The following is a 25,311-nucleotide window of genomic DNA, read 5'->3' as shown; positions in this document are numbered from 1 at the left end:
TGTTCCATCTAACAGCACAAAATGATTGTTTATTGTCTACTGCAGTATGTCTGAGACAGATCTGTTCTCACATGTTCTAATTTGCAGGTGAATTTACCTTTGGGAACCTATGAAAACCTCCCGGTAGCAGTGTCTTTGTTGGCCAAGCATGGGGCAGATGGTTTTTTGTTGAATGTTGTTGAGAACCTCGATGGTACTTTGAAGGAAGAGACTGAAATTGCTCAAAGGATGAGTTTCTGAAGTGCTCTTTGAATTCAGAGTAAGCTGCAAGTGCTTTGTAAAAATTAAGAAATACCATAATGAGGGATGAGACCTTGGATGCCTCCATGAATCTGTTGTCTCTTAAAGATGGGTTTATCTGCTTGTCATTCTTTCTGCCTTTGGTGACATGCTTCTAACTGCCTGCAAGGACCAAGGGTTACTGGGACAATCATTGTTGTGCTGATTAGTATGAATGTTGAATTAGGAAGGCTGTATTGTGTTGGACTGGGATTCTCTTTCATTCTGCCTCTGTTTTCGTTGTATGTGTATTGGTACCCTTTCAAGGGTTCTAGCAATGTAATCATTGTTGGGAAAAAGACCGATAGACGGTTCACTATTTTCCCTCCTGTGTAAAAGATCGACAGAGAAAAACAATACAAAAATGTATTCGTGAATAGTGCCCGTGTGAATAGTGTTGTGAATAGTGTCGGTGTGGGGCCCACGTGAATAGTACTTGTATGGGACCCACGTGAAATATAACGAAGGAAATAATCACAAAGGAAGCACAACACAACAATATACGTGGTTCGGCTTTGCCTACATCCACGGGCGTAATGAGACCTTCACTATGAGAAAGTTGAAATACAACTCTTGTACAGTGCTTGGATTTACAACCCAACCCAACCCTGTATCCAAAACCGGATACCCCTGTACACCCTCTCTCAACTCACACTCTCAACTCTAGAGGAGTGTTCCCACACTTGACTTGCCTCTCACTTGGCTTAGCCTCTCTCACTTGGCTTCACTCTCTTGCTTCTCTCTACACTTCTCTGCATCTCAAGCAAACCTCCCCACCCCTATTTATAGCTGAAGAGGAGAAGAAAGGATGAACGTTGCCTTATCTCCCTTGACAATTTGTCAAAGGACTTACCGTCCATATTAATGGTTGTCTCCTTTGTCATAAATAGGTGAATTCGGTGGAGATAAGAGAAGAGAAGCTTCTCTCTTCAAAGTCAACATAAGTGGCTGAGAGAGAAGAAAACTTTCTCTCTACAAATGTGTTTGTCAAACTTTGTGAGCCCTCCATTAATGAGGAGGACTTTACAAACTCCCCCTCCGACTCATATGGAGGGACAGATCATGCCTGCCGTGTTGCTGCAGTAGTTATGTTTGCCCTTTGGTAGTGCCTTTGTCATCATATCCGCTCCATTTTTGTCAGTATGGATTTTTTCAATCTGCAATTGCTTCCGTTCCAATACATCTCGTATCCAATGATACCTTACATGGATGTGTTTGGATTTATAATGCAAACTTGGATTCTTACTTATATGAATTGCACTTTGGCTGTCGCAGTGAATGACATACTTTTCTTGTTTCAGACCGAGTTCTTGAGTGAATTGCTTCATCCATAGCATCTCCTTACATGCTTCAACAACAGCGATGTACTCTGCTTCGGTAGATGACAAAGCCACACATTTTTGCAACTTAGATTGCCATGACACTGCTCCCCCTGCAAAGGTAACTAGGTATCCTGATGTGGATTTCCTGGAGTCAATGTCCCCAGCCAAATCAGCATCTGTATATGCTTGTAACATAGGTGGCTAGCTTCCAAAACACAGAGAAATGTTAGTAGTACCTTTAAGATATCTCATTATCCACTTCACTGCTTCCCAGTGTTCTTTTCCAGGATTGGATAGAAATCTACTAACAACTCCTACTGCATGTGCAATATCAGGTCTAGTACAGACCATGGCATACATCAGGCTTCCTACTGCTGAAGAGTAGGGAATGCGTTTCATTTCATCCCTTTCTTCTTCAGTTGAGGGAATTTGTTCACTACTCAACTTGAAATGACTACCAAGGGGGGTACTTACAAATTTTGCATTGCTCATATTAAATCTTTCAAGTACCTTCTGCACATACCTTTCTTGTGATAGCCACAACTTTCTAGTTGCTCGATCACGATAAATCTTTATGCCTAAGATTTGTTGTGCAGCTCCCAAATCCTTCATGGCAAAGGACTTGCTCAATTGTGTCTTCAACCTGTCAATTTTATTGACATCCTGACCAACAATCAACATGTCATCAACATAGAGCAAAAGAATAATGAAATCTTCTTCAGAAAATTTCTTAACAAACACACAATGGTCTGATGCTGTTCTGTTATACCCATGATCCATCATGAATGAATCAAACTTCTTGTACCATTGCCTTGGTGCTTGTTTCAAGCCATACAAGCTCTTTCTTAACCTGCAGACCATGTGTTCTTTACCTTTGACTTCAAACCCTTCTGGCTGCTCCATGTAAATTTCTTCCTCCAAATCTCCATGGAGAAAGGCCGTCTTTACATCTAGTTGATGGATTTCCAAATCCATACTAGCAGCTAAACTTAACACCACCCGTATAGAAGACATTTTTACTACAGGTGAAAAAATTTCATCGAAGTCAATACCTTTCTTTTGCCTAAATCCCTTCACAACCAACCTTGCCTTGTACCTTGGTTGTGAGCTTTTCTCTTGGGCTTTTAGCTTAAACACCCATTTGTTCTCGAGTGCTTTCTTACCTTCAGGTAACTTTACCAGGTCATATGTGTGGTTCTTATGCAGAGAATCCATCTCTTCTTGCATAGCTTTCAACCACTCATCTTTATGCTTGCTTTCATTTGCTTCTTCAAAGCATTCTGGTTCACCTGCATTTGTTAGCATAACAAACTGATTAGGTGAATACCTGGTAGATTGACGTCGTGGCCTGGTGGATCTTCTTAACTCAGGCTCAACTGGTGGTTCGTGAGCTGGTTGCTCACTTTGTTCACCATTGGTGAGACCATCACCTTCTTGAACATCTCCCCCTTCACCTTGCACCGACGGTGAAGTGTTTGGACCAAGGTCAATAAGATCGTCATTATCTGGTTGAGGCTTCTCGATCTTATCAAAGTCTTGGATCGTTTGGTCTTCTAGAAAGACCACATCTCTACTTCTAATCACCTTCTTATCAATTGGATCCCATAACCTGTAACCAAACTTGTCAGTAGCATAACCCAAGAAAATACATTGTTTTGCTTTCTCATCAAGTTTGGTTCGTTCGTCTTTTGGGATGTGCACGAACGCCCTGCAACCGAACACCTTCAAGTAGTTATAGGATATCTCCTTTCCACTCCAAACTCGCTGAGGAACATCTCCATTCAAGGGGGCTGATGGAGATAAGTTGATTAGATGAACGGCTGTGCGCATTGCTTCTCCCCAATAGCACCTTGCCAACTTTGCATGTGAAAGCATGCATCTTATTCTTTCAATAATGGTGCGGTTCATCCTTTCAGCTACACCATTATGTTGTGGGGTCTTTGGAACAGTCTGTTCATGACGGATTCCATGCTCCTTACAGTACTCTTCAAATGCTCCACTGTACTCACCTCCATTGTCAGTACGGACACATTTAAGAGTTTTACCTGTTTCTCTTTCAACAGAGGCATGAAAAATTTTAAATACATCAAAAACTTGATCCTTAGTTTTTAATGCATATGCCCACACTTTTCTAGATGCATCATCTATGAAAGTTACAAAATACAAAGCTCCCCCAAGAGTTTTTACTTTCATAGGACCACATACATCCGAATGCACTAATTCCAAAATTTTTCTTTTTCTATGGGAAGAAGTTCTATTAAAGGTAACACGATGTTGTTTTCCCTTTAAACAATGAACACATTGTTTCAGATGCGTACCTTTAATGTTTGGCAGAAGATTCCCTTTTGTGAGAATTTGCATACCTTTCTCACTCAGGTGGCCAAGTCTTTGATGCCACAAATCTGCAGTGGACTCTTCTTCTGCTGCAATTACCCCTGCTTTGCATATTTGCACTTGTGTTTTGTACAAAGTGCAACATTTGCTACCTCTTGCCATCACTAGAGATCCTTTGGTAAGTTTCCATTGACCATTACCAAAATGGTTATGGTATCCCTCTTCATCTAGCTTTCCTGCAGAGATTAGATTAAAACGGAGGTCTGGCACATACCTTACTTCCTTGAGAACCATTTGGCATCCGACATTTGTCTTGATGCACACATTACCTTTACCCATGATTTTTGAAATGCCATTGTTACCCATCTTTACTGTACCAAAATCACCTGATTCAAAAGCGATAAAGAATTCTTTGTAAGGGGTAACATGGAAGGATGCACCTGAATCAATGACCCAATCTGAGTCATGGCATGTAGAAGTGAGGCAAAACTCATCACTAGTTGAGACGATGATAATATCTCCATCTGAGCTGATGGCAGTGGTTTCTTTGTCTTCTTTGTCCTCACTTTGGTTCTCCATTCGTGCCTTAAGCTTTCTACAATCTTTTTTCATATGCCCTACCTTTTTACAGTAGTAGCATGTGATCCTGCTTCTTGACTTGGATCTTCCATATGATTTCTCACGAAAATGAGGCGGTCTAGTTTTACTTCTCCCCCGCTTCTCAGTGACAAGGGCTTCACTGTGAGATGAGATTGAGGATTTTCTCCTTGTCTCTTCATTCAGTAGGCTTCCAGCTACTATATCCATTGTGAGCTTTCCTTCAGGAGCTGAGTTACTGAGGGAGACAACTAAGGTTTCCCAGCTTTCTGGCAACGAACTTAACAATAACAAAGCCTGCAACTCATCATCAAGTGTCATTTTCATAGAACTGAGTTGGTTAACAATACTTTGTACCTCATTTAAGTGTGCTGCCACAGAACTCCCTTCCTTGTATTTGAGATTTACAAGTCTCCTGATAAGGAATGCCTTGTTGCAAGCAGATTTTCTCTCATACAAACCTTCTAGCTTTTGCCATAGTGAATGCGCCGAACTTTCAGTGGAAACGTGATGATAAACAGAATCATCTAACCATTGGCGTATGAAGCCAACGGCTTTTCGATCTAGGACTTTCCATTCCGCTTCAGACATCTGCTCTGGTTTTGACGATGCACCTTCTATGGGAGCATACAAGTCTTTGCAATATAGCAAATCTTCCATCTTGGATTTCCATATCATCCAGTTGCTCCCGTTCAAGCTGATCATCCGTCCTACGGCGCTTGCCTCCATTGACATCTTTTACGAACAGTCACGCGAACCGGCTCTTGATACCACTTGTTGGGAAAAAGACCGATAGACGGTTCACTATTTTCCCTCCTGTGTAAAAGATCGACAGAGAAAAACAATACAAAAATGTATTCGTGAATAGTGCCCGTGTGAATAGTGTTGTGAATAGTGTCGGTGTGGGGCCCACGTGAATAGTACTTGTATGGGACCCACGTGAAATATAACGAAGGAAATAATCACAAAGGAAGCACAACACAACAATATACGTGGTTCGGCTTTGCCTACATCCACGGGCGTAATGAGACCTTCACTATGAGAAAGTTGAAATACAACTCTTGTACAGTGCTTGGATTTACAACCCAACCCAACCCTGTATCCAAAACCGGATACCCCTGTACACCCTCTCTCAACTCACACTCTCAACTCTAGAGGAGTGTTCCCACACTTGACTTGCCTCTCACTTGGCTTAGCCTCTCTCACTTGGCTTCACTCTCTTGCTTCTCTCTACACTTCTCTGCATCTCAAGCAAACCTCCCCACCCCTATTTATAGCTGAAGAGGAGAAGAAAGGATGAACGTTGCCTTATCTCCCTTGACAATTTGTCAAAGGACTTACCGTCCATATTAATGGTTGTCTCCTTTGTCATAAATAGGTGAATTCGGTGGAGATAAGAGAAGAGAAGCTTCTCTCTTCAAAGTCAACATAAGTGGCTGAGAGAGAAGAAAACTTTCTCTCTACAAATGTGTTTGTCAAACTTTGTGAGCCCTCCATTAATGAGGAGGACTACCTCCCTTCCTCCCTTTTCCCTCCCCCCTTTTTCTTATTTCCCCCCCCTTTCTTTCAAATATTTGAAACAGAACACCAATTTTTAAAATTTTTAAACATTGCAACACATAGTAACTGATAACGGTCAAGATAGCCGGACTTTCACAGGTCATCACCCACTTTAACAAGATAAATAATAATAATAATAATATTATTAATTAAATTTTCATCCTTGCATTTCTTTACATGTGTTTATAGGCAACTGTAAAAGGTCGAGATTAAATTAAAATATATTTTTTTATCTTTTAAATCTAACTTTGATCATTTGTTGTAATCTATAAACATATGTCATTTATTTATAAAGAAATTGATGATATATTTTCTTGTAAAAAATGGATAGGATAAAATTCTTCGAAATTAGGGTGAGACTACGGATTTTTATTTATGTCAACCGGCTTGCAGCCGGGCTACCATTACATGCTCGTCACTTCATCTGATTTACATCTAATGGTTTAAATCAAAAGAGAGGATATGTTGGTAAACGTAATTTTTTTATATATTTTAAGATTTTAAGTTTGTAAATTTGCATAGACAAGTTTGTTGTCCATGTTTAATTATATAGCATATGATTCTGCTCTAAACCAATGTTTAAAATATCGGTTATCGAGTATAGGTCAGATGATTTTAAGAGACATATTGTCCTGTATCGTGTATTGTATCGCTCTGGCTAATGCATTTTAGTGTAATTCAATGGAGAGACGTATTGAGATGTATCGTATCGATTGGGTCAAATATGGATACGTATCGACTAGTATCGTATGGTATCGTGGGATACTTTAAATCTTGTTCTAGAGTACAATAGATAGTGCTACACTATGTAATTGTTGTCTTCACTAATATAAAGTTTATTTAGCATAACAAATAAAAAATAAAAAAGTTTGTTGTCCATGTTGATCTAATGGACGGTTTTGACTTCGAAGATATTCCATTATTCCAACCCACTGTTGTGTCGATTCTGAAAGCCAGATGAGGAATAGTGAAAATATCACTCTGTCAGCTCAATTCAACTTGGCAGAAATAGAGATTCTCGGGACCAACTCCTCTAGATAGATGGAAAGAGAAATGAATTTTTGTACTAGATATGCCGGCGGTAGAGTCGGATTACGGAGCTTTCATGGAAAAATTTGTACTTCATCGTCCACCAATCACTTCGCCTCAACAACTCTCTCTGAACGGCCTCACTTTCGCCATCAAAGACATGCACGCCACTCTTCTCTCCTGCTCTTACTGCTTTTGACTACAAATTTTTTTTTTGTTCTCCATTTTAAGTGGGTTTTCTGTTAATTTGCAATTTGGCAACTGCTGCTGAAATTTCTTGACTTTATGGGAACAGATTTGGTGTTGAAGGATATGTTACTGGATTTGGTAACCCGGATTGGGCTAGGACACACTTGCCTGCCGTATCAACGGCTCCTGCTGTTTTAGCTGTACTAAATGCTGGCGCCATTTCTGTTGGCAAAACTATTATGGATGAAATGGCCTACAGGTTTGTTTTAGACTCTCAGGGTCAGGAGAATTTGTTAACGATTTTGTGTTATTACAAGCTTACTTGGTCACTTTGTTCTTCACATATAAAACTTGCTTCCATTGTTTTATTGTGATTTTCATGTATCATATGATTAAGATGTCATGTTAGGGATGCTACCCCCACAATAGGGAGCTAAATGATCTGATGTGAAAATCTATAATGGTTTTTTTTATTCCCAATATGCTTTTCTATCATATTCTGGCATTTTTTATGATATTCTTTTAGTGTATGATGACAGTATAGAGGGAGAAAACAGACACTACGGGACACCAATTAATCCATGTGTGCCGGATCGGATACCTGGAGGGTCTTCAAGTGGATCTGCTGTAGCAGTGGCAGCAAAGCTTGTGGATTTTTCCTTAGGTGCAACAGTTCACTCCCTCTTAGATATCATGTGTTCTATTTTAACTTTTTTCTTATACAATTATCATCAGTAGATTTAGCATACGGACTCTTTCTTCAGCAATTATCATCAGTAGATGTAGCATACGGACTCATGCAAATGCTTCTGTTGTCTTCTGGCATTTTCAATCAGGCAGTGATACTGGAGGAAGCATAAGGGTCCCTGCAGCATTCTGTGGAATTTATGGATTTCGGCCTTCACATGCAATTGTTCCTACTATTGGAGTTATCCCTATGGCACAGAGCTTTGATACAATTGGTAAGTTGCTAGTATGGATATCCAATCTTTTAGTGTTGAATAATTTGTGGAATCTTAACTTATGTCTTGTGTGACATAGCAAGGCTTTATTTATAATAATAGTTATGAATGAGCAAGTACAATGATACCCGATGTGGGACTAAAAAACATAAACAAGAAAGACTCTAATTGACCAAACTCCCAACTGGACACAAACTTATGATTTGCAACAATCCCCCTCAAGTTGGTGCATGGATATCTATCATGCCTAACTTGCTAACAATACTACTAAATAACTTGACACTCAAACTTTTTGTGAATATATCAGCACACTGGTTGTGAGAGGTAACCAAAGAAATCTGAACCATACCAGACTCAACTTTTTCTTTAATAAAATGCCTATCAATTTCCACATGTCTGGTCCTATCATGCTGAACTGGATTATGGGGGATGTTGATGGCTGATTTGCTGTCAGAATACAACCTTATAGGTCCTTCCAGATCTGCTCCAAGTTCCTGAAGTAGAGTTTAGAGCCTTAGCTCAAGGTATTTGTGAAGTGTTATGGTTGAAGGGTTTTCTTCAACACTTGACCAAGCCACTACAACCTATTTTTTGCTCTTCGAAGAGACCAAGTTACCTCCCACATAAGCACAATAGCCAGAGGCAGACCTCCTGTCATCCGAACATCCAGCCCAATCTACATCATGTATGCTTCAACTCTAAGATGTGTTTAAGAAGAGATTAAAATACCTTTCCCTCAAGATATGAATCATTGCATTAAGATGTGAAGAATAAGGATCATGCATGTACTGACTAACAAGGTTGACTGCAAAGGTGATATCTGGCTTAGTATGTGACAAATAAATCAACTTCCCAACTAATTTTTGGTAGCTGGTTTTGTCAATAGGTTCTCCTTCTTTAGCTTTCAAGTGTTGATTAGGCTCCACTGGGGTCTTGACAGGTCTACACCCTAGCATTCCAATATCTTCTCATAGGTCCAAGGTGTACTTTCTTTGAGAGAGTGAGACACCATTAGCAAAGCAAGCCAATTTTAACCTAAGAAAGTACTTGAGTCTGCCCATATCTTTTATCTCAAACTTTGTCCCCAAGAAAGTCTTCAAGGCTGTAATTTCCTCTTTAATGTTTCATGTGATGACAATATCATCCACATATACAAGGACTACTATAGTATGAGACTTATCCCGCTTGATAAACAAGGTACGGTATGCATTACTTTGTCTGTAGCCATAGGAGATTATTGCCTTGTGAAATCTTCCACACCATACCTTAGGAGACTGCTTTAGACCATATAAAGCTCTCTTTAACCTGCACACCTTCCCATGGGTCTCTGAACTAGTATAACTAGGGGGCACATCCATATATACTTCTTCCTACAGCTCTCCATGCAGGAAAGCATTCTTCACATCTAATTGTTGAAGACTCCACCCTTGGTTTACAGCACATGAGAGAACAGCCCGAACAATAGTCATCTTAGCAACAGGAGCAAATGTCTCTTGGTAGTCACTGCCATAGATTTGAGTAAAGCCCTTGGCTACGAGTCTTGCTTTATATCTCTCAATGGTCCCATTTGCTTTGTGTTTCATTACAAACACCCATTTGCATCCAACAATCTTCTTCCCTGTAGGCAAGGATACTAGATCCCATGTCTTATTTTTTTCTCAAGGCCTGTATTTCCTCATCCATAGCTTCCTTCCAGTCTGAGTGAGACACTGCATCCTGCCATGAACTACGGATAGAGGTGGAAGACAGAGAAAATAAATGTCACATCCACCCAGCCGGTATCCTATCTGGCATACCCGGGATGTGATCCACAGCCCGAAGATCCAGATCGAGCGGCCATGCCTCCCACATACACGACAACATAATCATGAACAAAATAATCAATGTATACAGAAACAATAGATGGATCAAAAGAATAAGACAAGATAGATAATCAGAGTGCGGAAACATTTAAATACCAATTTCAAAGTGATAACATCTCAAAGAGAAGGAGTGATCAGAAGTCACTCCTTCACAAATAGCGGAAGCTGTAGTAAATCAAGTTTAGTTACAAACAGTATCATAAATAAATCCATAAAAACTGAAGAGAGAAGATCCCTATGATTACAGTCATCCAGGGAAATGGGGCCTACACATAGGTTTCTTCTATCCTAATCAAGACTTCCTCGTAGGTATGGATGAAGTGAACCCAACGTGGCCGCTCCCTCACAAGAGTGGGGCTAACCCTGGAACGAACTATAATCCTCCTCGGCACCGAAATCCTGACTCTCATAGTAGCCATCACCCGCAGGGTAGTATGCATCATAGCTCGGTCGTAGGACGCGCCATCAAGATCATCAGAACCTGCAGGAAAATCTAACAAATTGCACAAAAGGAATGAGTTCAAAAGAACTCAGCAAGGCAAGTCGTTTCATAATACACAATCCATTCGATACACTTCACATACAATGCAATATGATATGAGGCAAAATGAAATATGGTTCTATATTAAGTATGCTGGTCTCTAAGGTAGACATGCTTTAAGCCGTAGCACCATACTCCTTTGGGTCGTCAATCACTCCCCCTCAATCATAAGATGTCTTGGGTCTGCCCGGGGAAGTTCGGTAAGGTCATCTCATAAACCATGGTTTGGGAATCAGTCACCGCTCTCTCACATCACCGTTTGGTATAAGTACAGGCGCATGTCACGGTAAAGCCTAGCCCAATGCAAGTCATCTACTCAGTCATATCATGTCAGATCCAGATACGTCCATTCCTCGCCCCCGGCGATCCTTTCCGGTATCCTTCACACTAGAGTCAGCGCAATCCTGGATTACGGACTCATCAACCCTATTGGTCATCCACATATAGTAAACGGGAAGCTCTCACATCCTCTCACAAATTGGTTACCGGTCTTGAACGCCCGTGAGCCCAGGTCTATCCATATGCAACCCTACCAATAAATGGCCCCTTTCGGGTATCCGCAATATAGTTCAAGCCCTCTCACGGAGTGGATACCAGTCTTGAGTACTCTTGCTCATATTCTACCACGGGTCGTTCGGTCTCAATACCCTTCCGATTCGGGTTTGATACGACAAGGAAAATATCCTAACCATACACCTAGACAACCCTATATATGTCACCCAATGACCCGGGAAAGTGTCGATAGGCACCATCGGAGAACATCCCATACTATTCCCTCTGATGCCCAAGGACAGAAGTGTCAAAAGGACACCTCTCAATCCCAAGTCATACGTAATCAATCACAAGCTCAATCTCATCATATCATGCTCGAATCAATAATTCATCATATAAACAATGTATATCATAACATGATTGATCATATTTAAATTCATAAAGTATAATTGAACATGATGTTCTAAATAATATATGACATTATATTACTGATAAGAAACATTTAACAGTCATGTATGGTAAATGAAATACTCGTATTAACATAATCATTAACTTCCCATAATGTAAGCATGTTGATGTAATTAACATACTTAAGTTAACGACTGTCCTTACCTTAATCAAGTTGTAATTAAATTCAAGGATCACCAAGAATGGTTCCAAAGTCGGTGTTGACACCCTAGATAACATACAAGCAACATCAGAGAAGAAAACATTCAAATCGGGGTTCAAACGGATCAGTTCGGCTGAAACAGGCTTTAACAACTCTTGGTTGGACTGTCTGTCGATCATCAATCGACCAAGCGATCGACCAAGACTTGTTAACTTCGGGCAGCAAGGGAAATGTGATCAGAATCTACCCTTCCACTGCTCCGATTGACTTGAAATTTGGAGGGCATGTTTATAACAGTAAGAGGGTATTGCACACCAATTTTCATGAAGATCCAACGGTTCAATAAAACTCATTTTAATTTTTTTTTTTTTTTTTTGTTCCTCCGGAATCGGATGTATTAGGAGTTGTTAAGGGGGGGGGGGGGTATTTTAATCAGGGGGAGGGGAGGGGTGGGGTCTTTTTTTTATATTGTCTAGCTTTTCTGCATTCTTCGATTTGTTGTCGGAGAGATTATGATCGGACCGGGTTCATACCTGGTCCGACCCTCGACCCCGGTCGAGACGGAGAGAACCGCCTCGCTCCCGAGCGAACCGGATCCAAAGATGGCTTCTGAAGAAGAAAGCTATTCGGCTCAAGCGTGCCCTAATCCTACTTATGGATTAGGGTAATCACCCTAATGATGGCAGACTCGAATTGACGTGCGGATAATCATTATCGAAGGGATAATCATCACATAACCTAAAGATTATCTCAGGAGTCCTCTACTAGTCCAAACTAGTAGAAGTCTATTGCTCAACGGATCTAACTGTTAAGATCCAACGACTACCCGAAGAAGGCTCAAGTGCATCCAACGAAGGAGATTCGAAGGTACACTCTATATAAACCTCACTACCATACAAGGTGAGGGGATCGAAAAAGAATACTATCTGAGACTCAGGTTCAGATACATACTGATAGACCTAAACTATCGGCGATCTGCTATCTAGATCACCTTTCCCGGTTCTTCATTCCTTAGCTCGTGCTTCTAGCGAGCCGTTTGTGATTAAGTTCATCAAGCGACTTAGCCTTCGGAGGTGGACTCCCGACCCCGGCGGTCGGGCCACATCTGACGCTTTCGTTTTGCAGGTCATCACGAGGAACTCTAAGGGCTGAGCAGATTTTGGACGCATCAATTGGCGCCGTCTGTGGGAATATCTTGAAAAGCCATGGTGACTAGATCAGCAGCCGCTGCACAACGCAATTCCGGTGTTTAGATCCCTGGAGCGAATAATCCAGATATTCCCCGAGAAAGCCAAAATCCTATCGAGGTAGATGGTGGCCAGGGAGGATGTAATCCTCCTCCTGATACACTCCAAGATCAATTGGATCAGGTAAAGATTCAACTCTTGGAGGTGAGCCAAGCATTCCGCATGCTCACCAGACGAGTGGTTTTACCACAAGAACCTGATCAGCGCGATTCGGGGAGACGTGCATTGCCACGTGACCGAGAGATTGGTGAAGACCGGAATATCGGTCGGAATTTTCATGAAGGAGACCGAGGACTTAGGAGGATTGATGATCAACCTAGGCGAGATGATCGGTTCGACAGACCGCAAGAGAGTACAACTGATTCAAATACAAGGTTGGATACAGGGGTAAGAACTCACTCACCCACTGTCCGAAAAACCGTTCGTGATGATCGAGCAGTTCACGATGAGCGGAATGCTTGGGAAGGACGGGCTGTTCGTGATGATCGAGTAGCACGGGATGATCGTGTTAATCGAGGTCGTGATCATATTGCTGAAGATCACCCGACCCAGATTGGTCGGGAATTGGCCAACATCAATGAGAAATTAGGGCGGTTGGCTAAGGGAAGAATAACTGAGGATATTTACTCAGTCATTCGGAAGACTCCCTTTGCCGAGCCAACTGCGGGATATCAGTTTCCCCGTAACTTCCGTTTGCCTACCTTTTCAACATTCGATGGCTCCGGAGATCCAACAACTCACATCGGCTATTACCAACAGACCATGGCAGTTTCAGGTAATTCTGATGAAATTTTATGCGGGTTTTTGGTTCATCTCTCATTGGAGCAACACAAAAGTGGTTTTCGAACCTCCCCTCTGGAAGGATTGTAAACTTTGACGAATTGGCGCGCCAATTCATAGAGCGATTCCAGTGGGAATACGAGGTCAAGAAAACGGAAGAAACCTTGTTTCTTGTCAAACAAGGAAAGAACGAATCAATCAGAGAGTTTCTGAAAAGATTCAACAAAGTGACGATGGAGATAGAAAATTTGGATGAGCAAGTAGCCAAAACTGCTCTATTTACGGGACTCACTAATCGAAAACTCCTGGAGTTATTACTACGGGATATGCCTGCGACTTATCTTGAGTTGGTACGAGAGATGCCGGAAGCAGGTGAAGTCATGGAGATTCTAGATGCGCGCCAAGGAGATAATAAAGTCTCCAATAAGGAACAGAAGGCTCTGACGAGCGAAGCCAAAGAAAAATGTCCGTGATCGGGTTGGAAAATCTCGGGCTTGGTGCCAAAGGTCCCCGGTAAAAGTGAGTACACTCCATTGAATGTTCCTCGGGCTGATATTTTAAATATCCTCAAAAGAAAAAATATTTTAAAGTGGCCGCCTAAAATTCTTTTGAAACCCGGAGAGCAGCGGGATCGAGAAAAGTATTGCCGATTCCACAAGGACTATGGTCATTATACTAATGATTGTCGTCATTTGAAAGCGGATATTGAGAGATTAATATCTCGGGGACATCTGTCCGATTTGTTAGCGAGAAGAAGGGAGGAGCCACGTGAGCCACGTGCGGCTGCTCCTAAAAGGGATCGTTCGGTTAGTTCGGAACGATCAAGGAGGCCCCGAAGTCTAAGAAGGGCAAGGAGGTGATTGAAGCTACTCGGTCACCAATCCTTACCATCTTCGGGGGACCAGAGCCCGAATCACTCCGGAGTCGAAAACAAAATCCAAATTTGTTGGAACCGGAGAGGGCGAAGCGGAAGAAGCTGAATGGTGAAGATTCTATCACCTTTAGCGAGGAGGACGAAAGAGATGTTTGTTTACCTCATGATGATGCTATAGTCATCAAGGTAGAGATTGCACGTCGGGAAGTGCATAGAGTTTTGATTGATACGAGTCTGCAGTGACCTAATTTCTTACGAAGTGTATCAAAAATTGAAGGTGGATCGGGACTTGATGAAACCTTCATCCACACATCTATATGGTTTTGCGGGGTCATCTGCGGTGGCGGAAGGATCGGTCCGATTGGATTTATCTATTGGAAGTTTTCCTAAGGAAACAACCGTCCGAATCAATTTTTTGGTGGTTCGGGAACTGCCACTTATAATATGATCCTCGGGCGACCATCTTTATCCAAGATAGGTGCTATTGTTTCGACAAAGCACACGAAGATAAAATTCCCGACCGATATGGGAATTGGTCAAGTCTCCTCTGACCAGAAGATCTCTCGGCAGTGTTACGTTGCCTATTTAAAAGACAAGGAGGGCCCGAGGAAGGTAACTGCCCTACCTATAGAAGTTCGAGATGATCGGGAAGAGACAGAGATGCAAAGACCCGAACCAGTGGAGAAGCTGGAACAAATCCAGCTGTGTACCGAGGATGAGAAAAAGATTACTTATATTGGGTCTGAACAGCTGGAAGAATTTAAATATGAGTTGAAGTTATTTCTTCAACGAGAATAAAGATGTATTTGCATGGTCTCTCGAGGACATGCCGGGAATCGATCGGGCCATTGCAGAGCACAAACTCGGATAGATCCTAAGGCGAAACCGGTGATACGAAAAAGAAGAAATTTCTCCATTGAAAAATATGAAGCCGTTCGAGCGGTTGAAAAACTCAAGAATTCTGGTTTCATAGAACCAATTGAATGCCCAACTTGGTTGGCCAACGTGGTAATAGTAAAAAAGGCGAATGGGAAGTGGAGGATGTGTACAGACTACACAGATCTTAACAAGGCTTGCCCAAAAGATTGCTATCCGTTGCCTCGGATTGACCTCTTGATAGATGCGACTGCAGGATATGAAACTTTAAGTTTCATGGATGCCTACTCAGGGTATAATCAGATCCTTATGAATAAGGAGGATGAGAAGTATCGGCTTTCATGACTGATCGTGAAAGCTATTATTACAAGGTCATGCCTTTTGGCCTGAAGAAGCGGGAGCAACATATCGGGGGCCGTCAACAAGATTTTCAAAGAGCTGATAGGAAAGAATGTTGAAGCTTATGTTGACGACATGCTAGTGAAAAGCTTTACAAAAGCAAATCATATTGCAGATTTGATTGAGGTATTCTCAGTACTGCGGAAATATCAAATGAAGCTAAACCCAGAAAAATGTGCCTTTGGAGTCTCCTCGGGCAAATTTTTGGGCTTCATGGTATCACGAGAGGGGAATTGAGGCTAATCCTGCCAAAATACAAGCTCGATTGATATGGAGGCTCCCAAAATTGTTCGTGATGTGCGGTGTTTAAAAGGGAGAGTTCTTGCTTTAAATCGATTCATCTCCAAGTCCGGAGAAAAATGTTTGCCTTTCTTCAAGGCACTTAAAGACCGAAGGGCGGTAAGGAAGCAAAATGGACTGAAGAGTGCCGAAAAGCTTTCGAGGAGTTAAAAGAAGCACTTGGACAACCACCGATCTGTCCGGACCGAGAAAGGGGAAATATTACAGCTATATCTAGCGACGTCCCTTTCAGCGGTCGGTGCGGTACTTGTTCGTGAAAAAGATAAAAAACAATGGCCGATTTACTATGTAAGCCACGTGTTGCTAGATGCGGAGACAAGATATTCACAGATTGAGAAGCGGGCTCTGCTCTCATGATGGCCGCCAGAAGCTAAGGCCATATTTTCAAGCTCATCCAATTGAGGTATTTACAACTTTTCCTCTTAGTAAAGTTCTTAATAAACCTGATTTGTCCTGGAAGGATGGTGTCCTGGTCGGTTGAACTCAACGAGTTCCAAGTGAGCTTTAAGCCCGGAACGCAATCAAGGCTCGGGCATTAGCCGACTTTGTAGTAGAAACTCCGCACCGGTGGAACCCACCATTGAGGATCCCATTATACCAACCACTTGGGAGGTATATGTGGATGGTTCGAGTAATAAAAATGGAGCGAGCTGGAATTCTATTAAAAAGTCCAGCAGGATTTATTATTCGATATGCTTTGAGATTTGCATTTGAAGCAAGTAATAACGGCGAGAATATGAGGCTCGATAGCGGGACTTCGGTTGTCAAAAGCATTATCTATTGCAGATGTTACTATTTATAGTGACTCTCAACTTATAGTCAACCAAGTCCAGGGGGAGTATGGTATTAAAGAACCACGCTTGCAGAAATATCAAGAGATAGTGCAGGCATTTCAAAACCAATTTCGGAATTTGAAGATATCTCGATTTCGAGGAATGAAAATTCAGTGGCAGATGAGCTATCCCGACTAGCCAATGCCAAAGAAAAGAATCTAGACCCTTCGGTCTATATTGAAGAGATAACTTTTCCAAGTTATCATGAGAAAGAAATTTCTTATATTGAAGCAGAGCGTTGCTGGATGGATCCAATAATCGAGTATCTGAGAGATGACAAATTACCTAAGGATCCGAAAGAGGCAAAGTTGATCAAGATTCGATCAGCTAGATTTGTCATTCAGAATGGGAGACTATACAAAAGATCTTATTCTGGACCCCTTATGAGATGTATAGGCCCCGAAGGAGCAAAATCAGCTTTGGCTGAGGTTCATGAAGGAATTTGTGGAGCTCACATGGGTGGACAGGCCCTGGCTCACAAAATTCTGAGACTTGGGTTATATTGGCCTAAGGTCCAAGAGGCTGCTATGGAATATGTTCGTCGATGTGGTAACTGTCAAATTCATGCTACAATGATCGAAGCGCCCGGCGGAAACTATGACTTCAATTCTAAATCTCATTCCCTTTGCGATGTGGGGAATTGATATCATGGGCAAATTCACCAAGGCATCAGGCGGACGGGAATATCTGATAGTAGCAATTGATTACTTTACAAAATGGGTTGAGGCCAGTGCACTGGCGGTAATTACTGAGAAAAAAGTGGAGAAATTCGTGCTTGAGTCAATCATATATCGCTTTGGGATTCCAAAGATTATCGTCACTGACCATGGTACTCAGTTCGACTGTCCACAATTTGAGCAATTATGTGGAACATATATGATCGAGCATCGTATGTCCTCAGTGGCATACCCCCAAAGCAATGGACAGTAGAGGTTACTAACCAAACCCTACTGGAAGGAATAAAGAGAAGACTCAAGCCGACAAAGCTTCTTGGGTCGAAGAACTTCATAATGTACTGTGGGCTTATAGAACTACGATTCAACACCCACAGAGAAACTCCATTCAGGTTGGCATATGGATCCGAAGCATTGGCACCAGTGGAGATAATCGACATTACGGGATCGTGAGTTCGAGGAAAAAGCAAATGAACAAGGACCTTGATAGTCTTGATCTGTTGGACGAAGTTCGGAAAGGCAATAGCACGAACTCAACATTATCAAAGAAGGATAGCGTCTCATTATAATACTCGAGTGAAGAATCGTCGGTACTTAGCCGAGATTTGGTGTTGAGAAACACCCTAGCTTCCACCCCTCACCAAAGAAAATTGGACCCTTCGAAGGACCTTATATGGTTGTAAACCTTGGTTCGAGCTACAAGCTGAAGAACATCAACACCCAAGAGTTGGATCGTTCTATGCCACATCTCAAAAAGTTTTATCCTTGATGATGATTTCAATTTTGTTCCATGTAATCATTTTCAACTCAATCAATGCAATTTTTGGTTTTCAACAAACTATCTTTTGATTGGGGGGCATCATACACTACATTCAAGAACAAGATCCAACTATAAGGCATCGGATGAAAATTCTGGTCCTTCAACACTTATGGAATTTTTTCGGACTTTCTTAAGTGAGCATCGGATAAAATCCAGTGAGTTCCTTTGCGCGTTTGAAACGTAGTTCCTTCAAGACTTATTGAATTTTTGAATTATCCTTAAGTAAAGGCACGTTTCCTTACCCGTGAGTTCCTTCAAGACTTATTGTATTTCTCCGAAATCCTTAGTAAAGGCATCGGTTTAAAACCCAGTGAGTTCCTTCTCGGACTTATTGTATTTCTCCAAATCTTTAATAAAGGCATTGTTTCAAACAACTAAGACCTAATGCAACAGCGATTCAAGTGGCTAGCAAAGTTCAAGATGAAGTTAATTTCTTATTTCTTTAAAAGATCGAAAGAGGCCGTATCAAAACAATTACAAGAGCTAGATACAATCTTCGGTCAAAAAAGAAAGTCATCATCATGGATCGCAAGTTATACAAGATCGACACACTTTGCTAGAACAAACATTGAGTCAACCATTGGAGTGGATTCAAGGTAAAGAAGAGAAGAAATCAGATTACAAAAAATATTTCATATGCATAAAATCCTCCGCAATTTCATACTCTTTGTCCAATTTGTCCAGAGAAGAATGGTCCTCACCAAACTCGCATTCGACAAGCTCTCATAATTGACTTCTTCAAGGAGAATAAACAGAGAATCTTCCAGATAATGCATAATATCTGGATCGGAAGGTGGAGGATCAATCTTATCCTTGGTCCTAGAGGAATACCCGGTGTATACTTCGGATCGCAAACATCGTGGAGTCTATCAAATGGGATCCTTCCTTAATATTGATTCCCATACTTCGTTCTCACCATCCCCCCCGTTATAAGCATTCACATATCAACAAAGGGCTTTTGTAAATACTTGAAGACCCTCCAACATCGTAAGGGATTCCAAAGGAACGCCTCCTTTTAACGTTCAATCCTTTGGCTCGACTTTCAACTTCCTCCTCGATCTTCTCCCATCACCAAGTCCCAGCCCAATCCAATTTTTCTCCCACCTCGCTGTCCAACATTTCTCTTTCTGACTTCATTGCTCAACCTCCTAGAACATTTTGTGTTACCAGACTCTCAAACAACTTCCATTAAGAAGGAGGGTAATTTTTCGAATCGAGATAATGAAGAAAGACTTACATCTGACTTCTAAAGACTTCATCCTTTAGACCCTTCTTAGCACCCCATTACTCCAAACTTTACACTAATTCGCGATGAAGATGAGCTACCAAGGATCTGCTCACTTGTCAACTTCGTGCAAACCTCACGGAAGGAGGATGCCAAAAAACTAGAATGGGAAATGGGTAACCACACTTCATAACATGTTCTTGAGTCTCTTCTGCCCCCCTTATCAAGATCTTAGACACTACTCGGGCAAAAGAGGCGCAGGGACGGCATCAATAGAAACCGTGGGAATCGACTTGAAGATTCACCGACAGCAGCCGCCTTACGCTGGAGGATTCACTAGTTGAAACCACCTCACTGGCCCCAACCACCACCGACGGAACGATTTTCTTGCAAGATTTTGCTCTGATAAAGTTCGGGTTGATCTTGGGGGCCACTATGCAAACAAACAAGCCGTATCAGTACATAAATCAAACGACGACAAAAAGAGGGAAAACCCTAGTTTTTTATCACTTCCGACAAAACCAAATAACTAAACCCCAAGTATAACTACTGTGCAGTTTACTCAGGGGGGAAGTGGGGAAAGAGATGAGTAATCAAGAAACTCACTTGTCCAAAAGTTGATAGAGCTATTGTTGGAGTACGAGGAATACGGAAGCAGGCCGAAGGACGAAAGGTCGCTTTAGCACTTTAGCAAATCTAACTTGCAGATAGCACGATAGATGGAGGGTACCCACGAAGGCTTTAAATAGCCTCAGGTACTAAGACGACGGTTGAAGGCTAAGGACAACCGACGACCTAGATCAAAATGACGCTTCGAAATCCGCAGAAAGCAAGATCAACGGTCGGAGGGATGCCACATGGAAACATGTGGAAACGAGCACCTGACGCAGAGATACCTCCAATCGTCGCACCGCCATTAAAATAATGGATGTATTTCCGATTCATTGAAAACAGTGAATGGTATACAAAAGTAGGAAAACGTTTGAACTTCGCAGAAGGGAAACGTGCGGACTTTGCAATAAATGAAATGGTGGGGAAGATTAATGCATCTTTCCGAAACGCATCTTCACAATATTTCTACAAGATTATTATTCGGCGAGGAATGTAAAGTTAAGTGATAAGTTTTATCATTTATACTTTGATATTCAAGGCAAGATTTCAGCAAGAGACGGGGAAATATAAAGGCCAACATGAAAAAGAAATGTCTATTCATTAAATAGAGGGTAAATCTTTACAATAAAAGATAACTCCCTAAGCCTCTTCTTCATTGTTGCCCGAGGGACCCTGGTCGGGAGGACTTTTCTCAGGATCTTGAGAAGAGCCTTCCTCAAGAATGGCATCGGCTGAGTCCTCTACAACAGCAACTTGAGACTCGGCTTGTGATTTCTCCTCTGGAAGTGCCGGCTCGTCAACCAGGTATGCCTCATATTGAGGGTCAGCTGGAAAAGGATCATCTTCTTCCTGAGCCCAGTCCGGGAGATCCATACCAACTTTCCCGAAGACCTCTTTGTGGCACACCTCACGAAAAGGAGCAGTGTCGAAGGCAGGGATTGATGCGAGAATTCGCTCCCAAACGTCGTTCTGCCCCAAGCGATAAGCTTGAATGTTGTAGATACCTAGCAGCTCGGAGAAAGGTACGTTGTTCAGGTATTTCCGAACACACTCCTTCCGAAGCTCTGGCTTTATATGCTCGGGCTTGCTAGGGATCGCCAACTTCAGATGTTCTTCGAGCTCCCTACTTTTGAATTCAAGCCTGTCACCAAACAACGTGGCAGCTGCTTTTTGCTTCCTGGCCTCGCGCTCGGCAGCAGCGGCACGAATCTTCGAAGCTTCGAGGGCCTCCTTGAGGGAGATCACTTCTTCCTCATGCTTTTTCTGCAGCTCCACGGCAGCTGCAGTCAGCTGGTCTATTTCAGAATTGGCCTTGGCCAAATTCTCTTCACAGGTTTGCAGCAAGGAGCTGGGTGCGACCAACCCGGCTCAATGCTTCCATGTGTTGATAAAAGCTCAACACAAGATTCCCGGGAAGGCGGAAAATATCGAAGAAGTCATAAGAAATTATGAAAAAATAAGTAAGCAAGAAGACCGGTACCTTGTAGATTGACTAACAAGGGAGATGTCATCCAGGGCTTCAAATTCCCCGGTGATCGAAGGAGCAAGACCGAGGGAGCTCCACTCGCAGCTTTCTCAGGATCCCGAGTCACCCTATCGGTCGCCTTCGGTGGTCCACTGGGGGTGAAGACCTCCTCACAATCCGTTGAAGCTTTGGATTTTTTATTGGAGGAAGCATCAATTGTGTCATGCCTCCTTTTGGTTCGGGGCGGAGGAAGAGACATTAGACCTCTCCACCATCGGTTTTTTCCCTTTACCCGAAGCATCAGCCACGGGCCTGATATTCCTGATACCCCTATAAGAGGGGTCGGGAGAGGGAACAGAAGCCTCTTGATCTACGGTCAAGGCTCTGGGTGATCGTTGCTCGGCTGTCACAACGGCCCTAGCGGCCTTCACCCGCAGGCTCTCAGGGTTCATTCTTGGAGGCACCGCAAAGAAGAATGACAAGAGTCGAATTAAAGACATATCACTTCAAGAAAATTAAAGGATGGTGGTTAGAAGCTCACAATGAGCCAAGCCCCAGTACTGAAGAATGGAGTTATACTCCACTTCAAGTCCATGTATCTCTTGATACCATGGAATGGATTTGATCTTCCTGACGGCCGCCTCGTCTTCTCTCGGATAAGGGAAGGCCTCGGTTATTCTCGGAAGAAGAAGTACACCTCCTCCAGGCAGTTGGGAAGTTAAGATCTAATGGGGGCGCTCGACAGAAAAAGTATCATTCGCGCCATCTTTTGTGGTTAGAAGGGCAAGTTCCTTTGGCCAGGATGCTGCCCCTCCAATCAAGTTCAGCCTTATTGCGTTTGGACAGAAAAACCCATCCGGGAGGATGGGAGATAGAAAGAACATGAAAATGTACAAAGAGAGAAAGAGATGGCGTAATGCCAAGTTCAAAACACAAACCCAAGAAGCCGACGATGAGACGCCAGCTATTGGGGAGGAGCATTCCGGGACAAATGTTCCAATGATTCAGAACTGCGGAGAACAAAGGATTAAAAAAGGGAAAGCGAACCCCGCTTTCCAGTGCATCTATATACAGAGAAAATTCACCCGAAAGGGTTGAATCAACCCTCTCATCAGGGTGGGGAGCCCTAACCTGATAAGAGGAAGGAAAATCAAAATCTTGGATAGCTGAAAGAAGGGTTTCCTCATTATAAATGGAGGGAACAGAGCCAGGTCCACCTTCAGACCCGGAAGTTTGAGGCTGCCTAGAAGACTCGACAATCTTGGAAGATCCAGACTCGAGAAGGACAGGAGAAGTTTCGGTTTTTCTTTCTAAACCTTTTTGAGAAACTTCAGCAAACTCGTGCCAGAGGACAGTTAGGGTTTTGTTATCATTATCCGACTATTTGGGAGCAGGAGAAGCAAAAGCCTCACTGCTATTACCAACACTGGGTACCAGAGAAGCCCTATCGTCCGCCATTACTTGTTTCAGTAAACTACAAAAAGAAAAAGACCAAGAAACTTAATGATTCAAGAGGCGGAAGCTTGAGAGCAAGAAGGTGCGAAGCGCACAACAAAGGTTCAAATTCCAGACAGAAGAATGAAACCTACGAAGACAACGAACCGCTTTTAAAACTCCCGCACGAGTGTTCGGGAATCTGAACGATCGAGATTGATTCAAAATCAACGATCAAGATTGAAAGACGTTTTGAAAGTTTGAACTCACGAATCCGAAATAGGCGTTCGGAAACCGTCGCTTGGATGACGTGAGCCACGACAGATCAACTGCAAGGAGATACGTGGCCTTACACTCACAACGCTCGAGGAAAAGTGACCACCGCATTAAATGTGATATGACATTTAATGAAGCACGCAGAGATTATCACCTGACGACGAACCCAGTTAAAAACCAAGCCCTCGGGATCGACCGAACGCTTGGTCTGGGGGGCTCGTGATACGGAGAGATTATGATCAGACCGGGTTCATACCTGGTCCGACCCTCGACCCCGGTCGAGACGGAGAGAACCGACTCGCTCCCGAGCGAACCGGATCCAGAAGATGGCTTGCTGAAGAAGAAAGCTTATTCGGCTGCAAGCGTGCCCTAATCCTACTTATGGATTAGGGTAATCACCCTAATGATGGCAGACTCGAATTGACGGCTGCGGATAATCATTATCGAAGGGATAATCATCACATAACCTAAAGGTTATCTCAGGAGTCCTCTACTAGTCCAAACTAGTAGAAGTCTATTGCTCAACGGATCTAACTGTTAAGATCCAACGACTACCCGAAGAAGGCTCAAGTGCATCCAACGAAGGAGATTCGAAGGTACACTCTATATAAACCTCACTACCATACAAGGTGAGGGGATAAAAAAGAATACTATCTGAGACTCAGGGTTCAGATACATACTGATAGACCTAAACTATCAGCGATCTGCTATCTAGATCACCTTTCCCAGTTCTTCATTCCTTAGCTCTGTGCTTCTAGCAGAGCCGTTTGTGATTAAGTTCATCAACTGACTTAGCCTTCGGAGGTGGACTCCCGACCCCAGCGGTCGGGCCACATCCGACGCTTTCGTTTTTGCGGTCATCACGAGGAAATCTAAGGGGGGGAAAATTTAAGGCACCACCAAACAACAAACAAAAAAAAAAAAAAAAAAAAAAAAAAAATGATAATAAATTTATTAAAAACAAAAAAACCCAACAACAAAAAAAATTAAGAAAAAAAAGGGGAGGGAAAACAGGTGGTTGTTTTTGAAAAAAAAAAAACCCCCCCCCCGGCTTTAAGAAAAAATAAAAAAGGGGAAATGATAGGTTTAGGAGGGGGTAGGAATTATCATACCTTGGATTGATGATTAACACATACACTAATGATTAGAGTCAAGATCTTCCCAAACTTCAAAGAATAGCCCAAGAGAGTGTCCAACCTCGAGCTCTGGAGTGCCAATGATTAGGTTAGGTCCTCATTCACGAGTTCCAAGAAGGTAGGGGCAAAATGGGAAGAGATTTCATGAATATTCGGATTTCATGACTCTTGGTCGACTGTCAGTCGACCAGTCACTCGACCAAGCTATGACAGCAACTTCAGGAGTGGATTTGGAAGGCTATACAGGGTCAAATCGAGTGGGGTTTTCTCCTACAAGTCAATCAACAAGTCTAGTTTCAGAAAATACCTTCGGGTTGATCATGGGATTCCGGGAAGGTCTTCAACTAATTCAATCTTCGTCGATGCACAGATTTTCACTCAAAAATGACAATGTGCTCAAGTAAGGGGCATCATCGTCAATGTCCATAGGCTCCACTTTTAGCATTGAATCATCGACTAAGAGGGCCCACAGGTCTCTTCTACCACCACTTCGGGTCTTCGGACCTGCAACGGTATAAAATCCAGGCCGGGTCAGGGTTAGGATAAGGCCGGATTTTACAATAAATCTTTGAAATTCTAGGGA

The 25,311-nt window shown here is 42.5% G+C and overlaps 1 pseudogene; it reads left to right on the top strand.

Annotated features, from left to right (window-relative positions):
• The first annotated feature begins 7,164 nt into the window (after nt 1–7,164).
• Nucleotides 7,165–25,311, top strand: part of LOC148999280 (amidase 1-like) — a 41,633-nt pseudogene continuing 23,486 nt past the window's right edge.

Source organism: Hakea prostrata, unplaced genomic scaffold, assembly GCF_041222555.1.
Source record: "Hakea prostrata isolate BN-2017 unplaced genomic scaffold, UWA_Hpros_2 contig_18, whole genome shotgun sequence".
Classification (NCBI taxonomy): Eukaryota; Viridiplantae; Streptophyta; class Magnoliopsida; order Proteales; family Proteaceae; genus Hakea; species Hakea prostrata.
The sequence above is the reverse complement of the archived record's forward strand: the minus strand, read 5'-3'. Positions and strand labels throughout refer to the sequence as shown.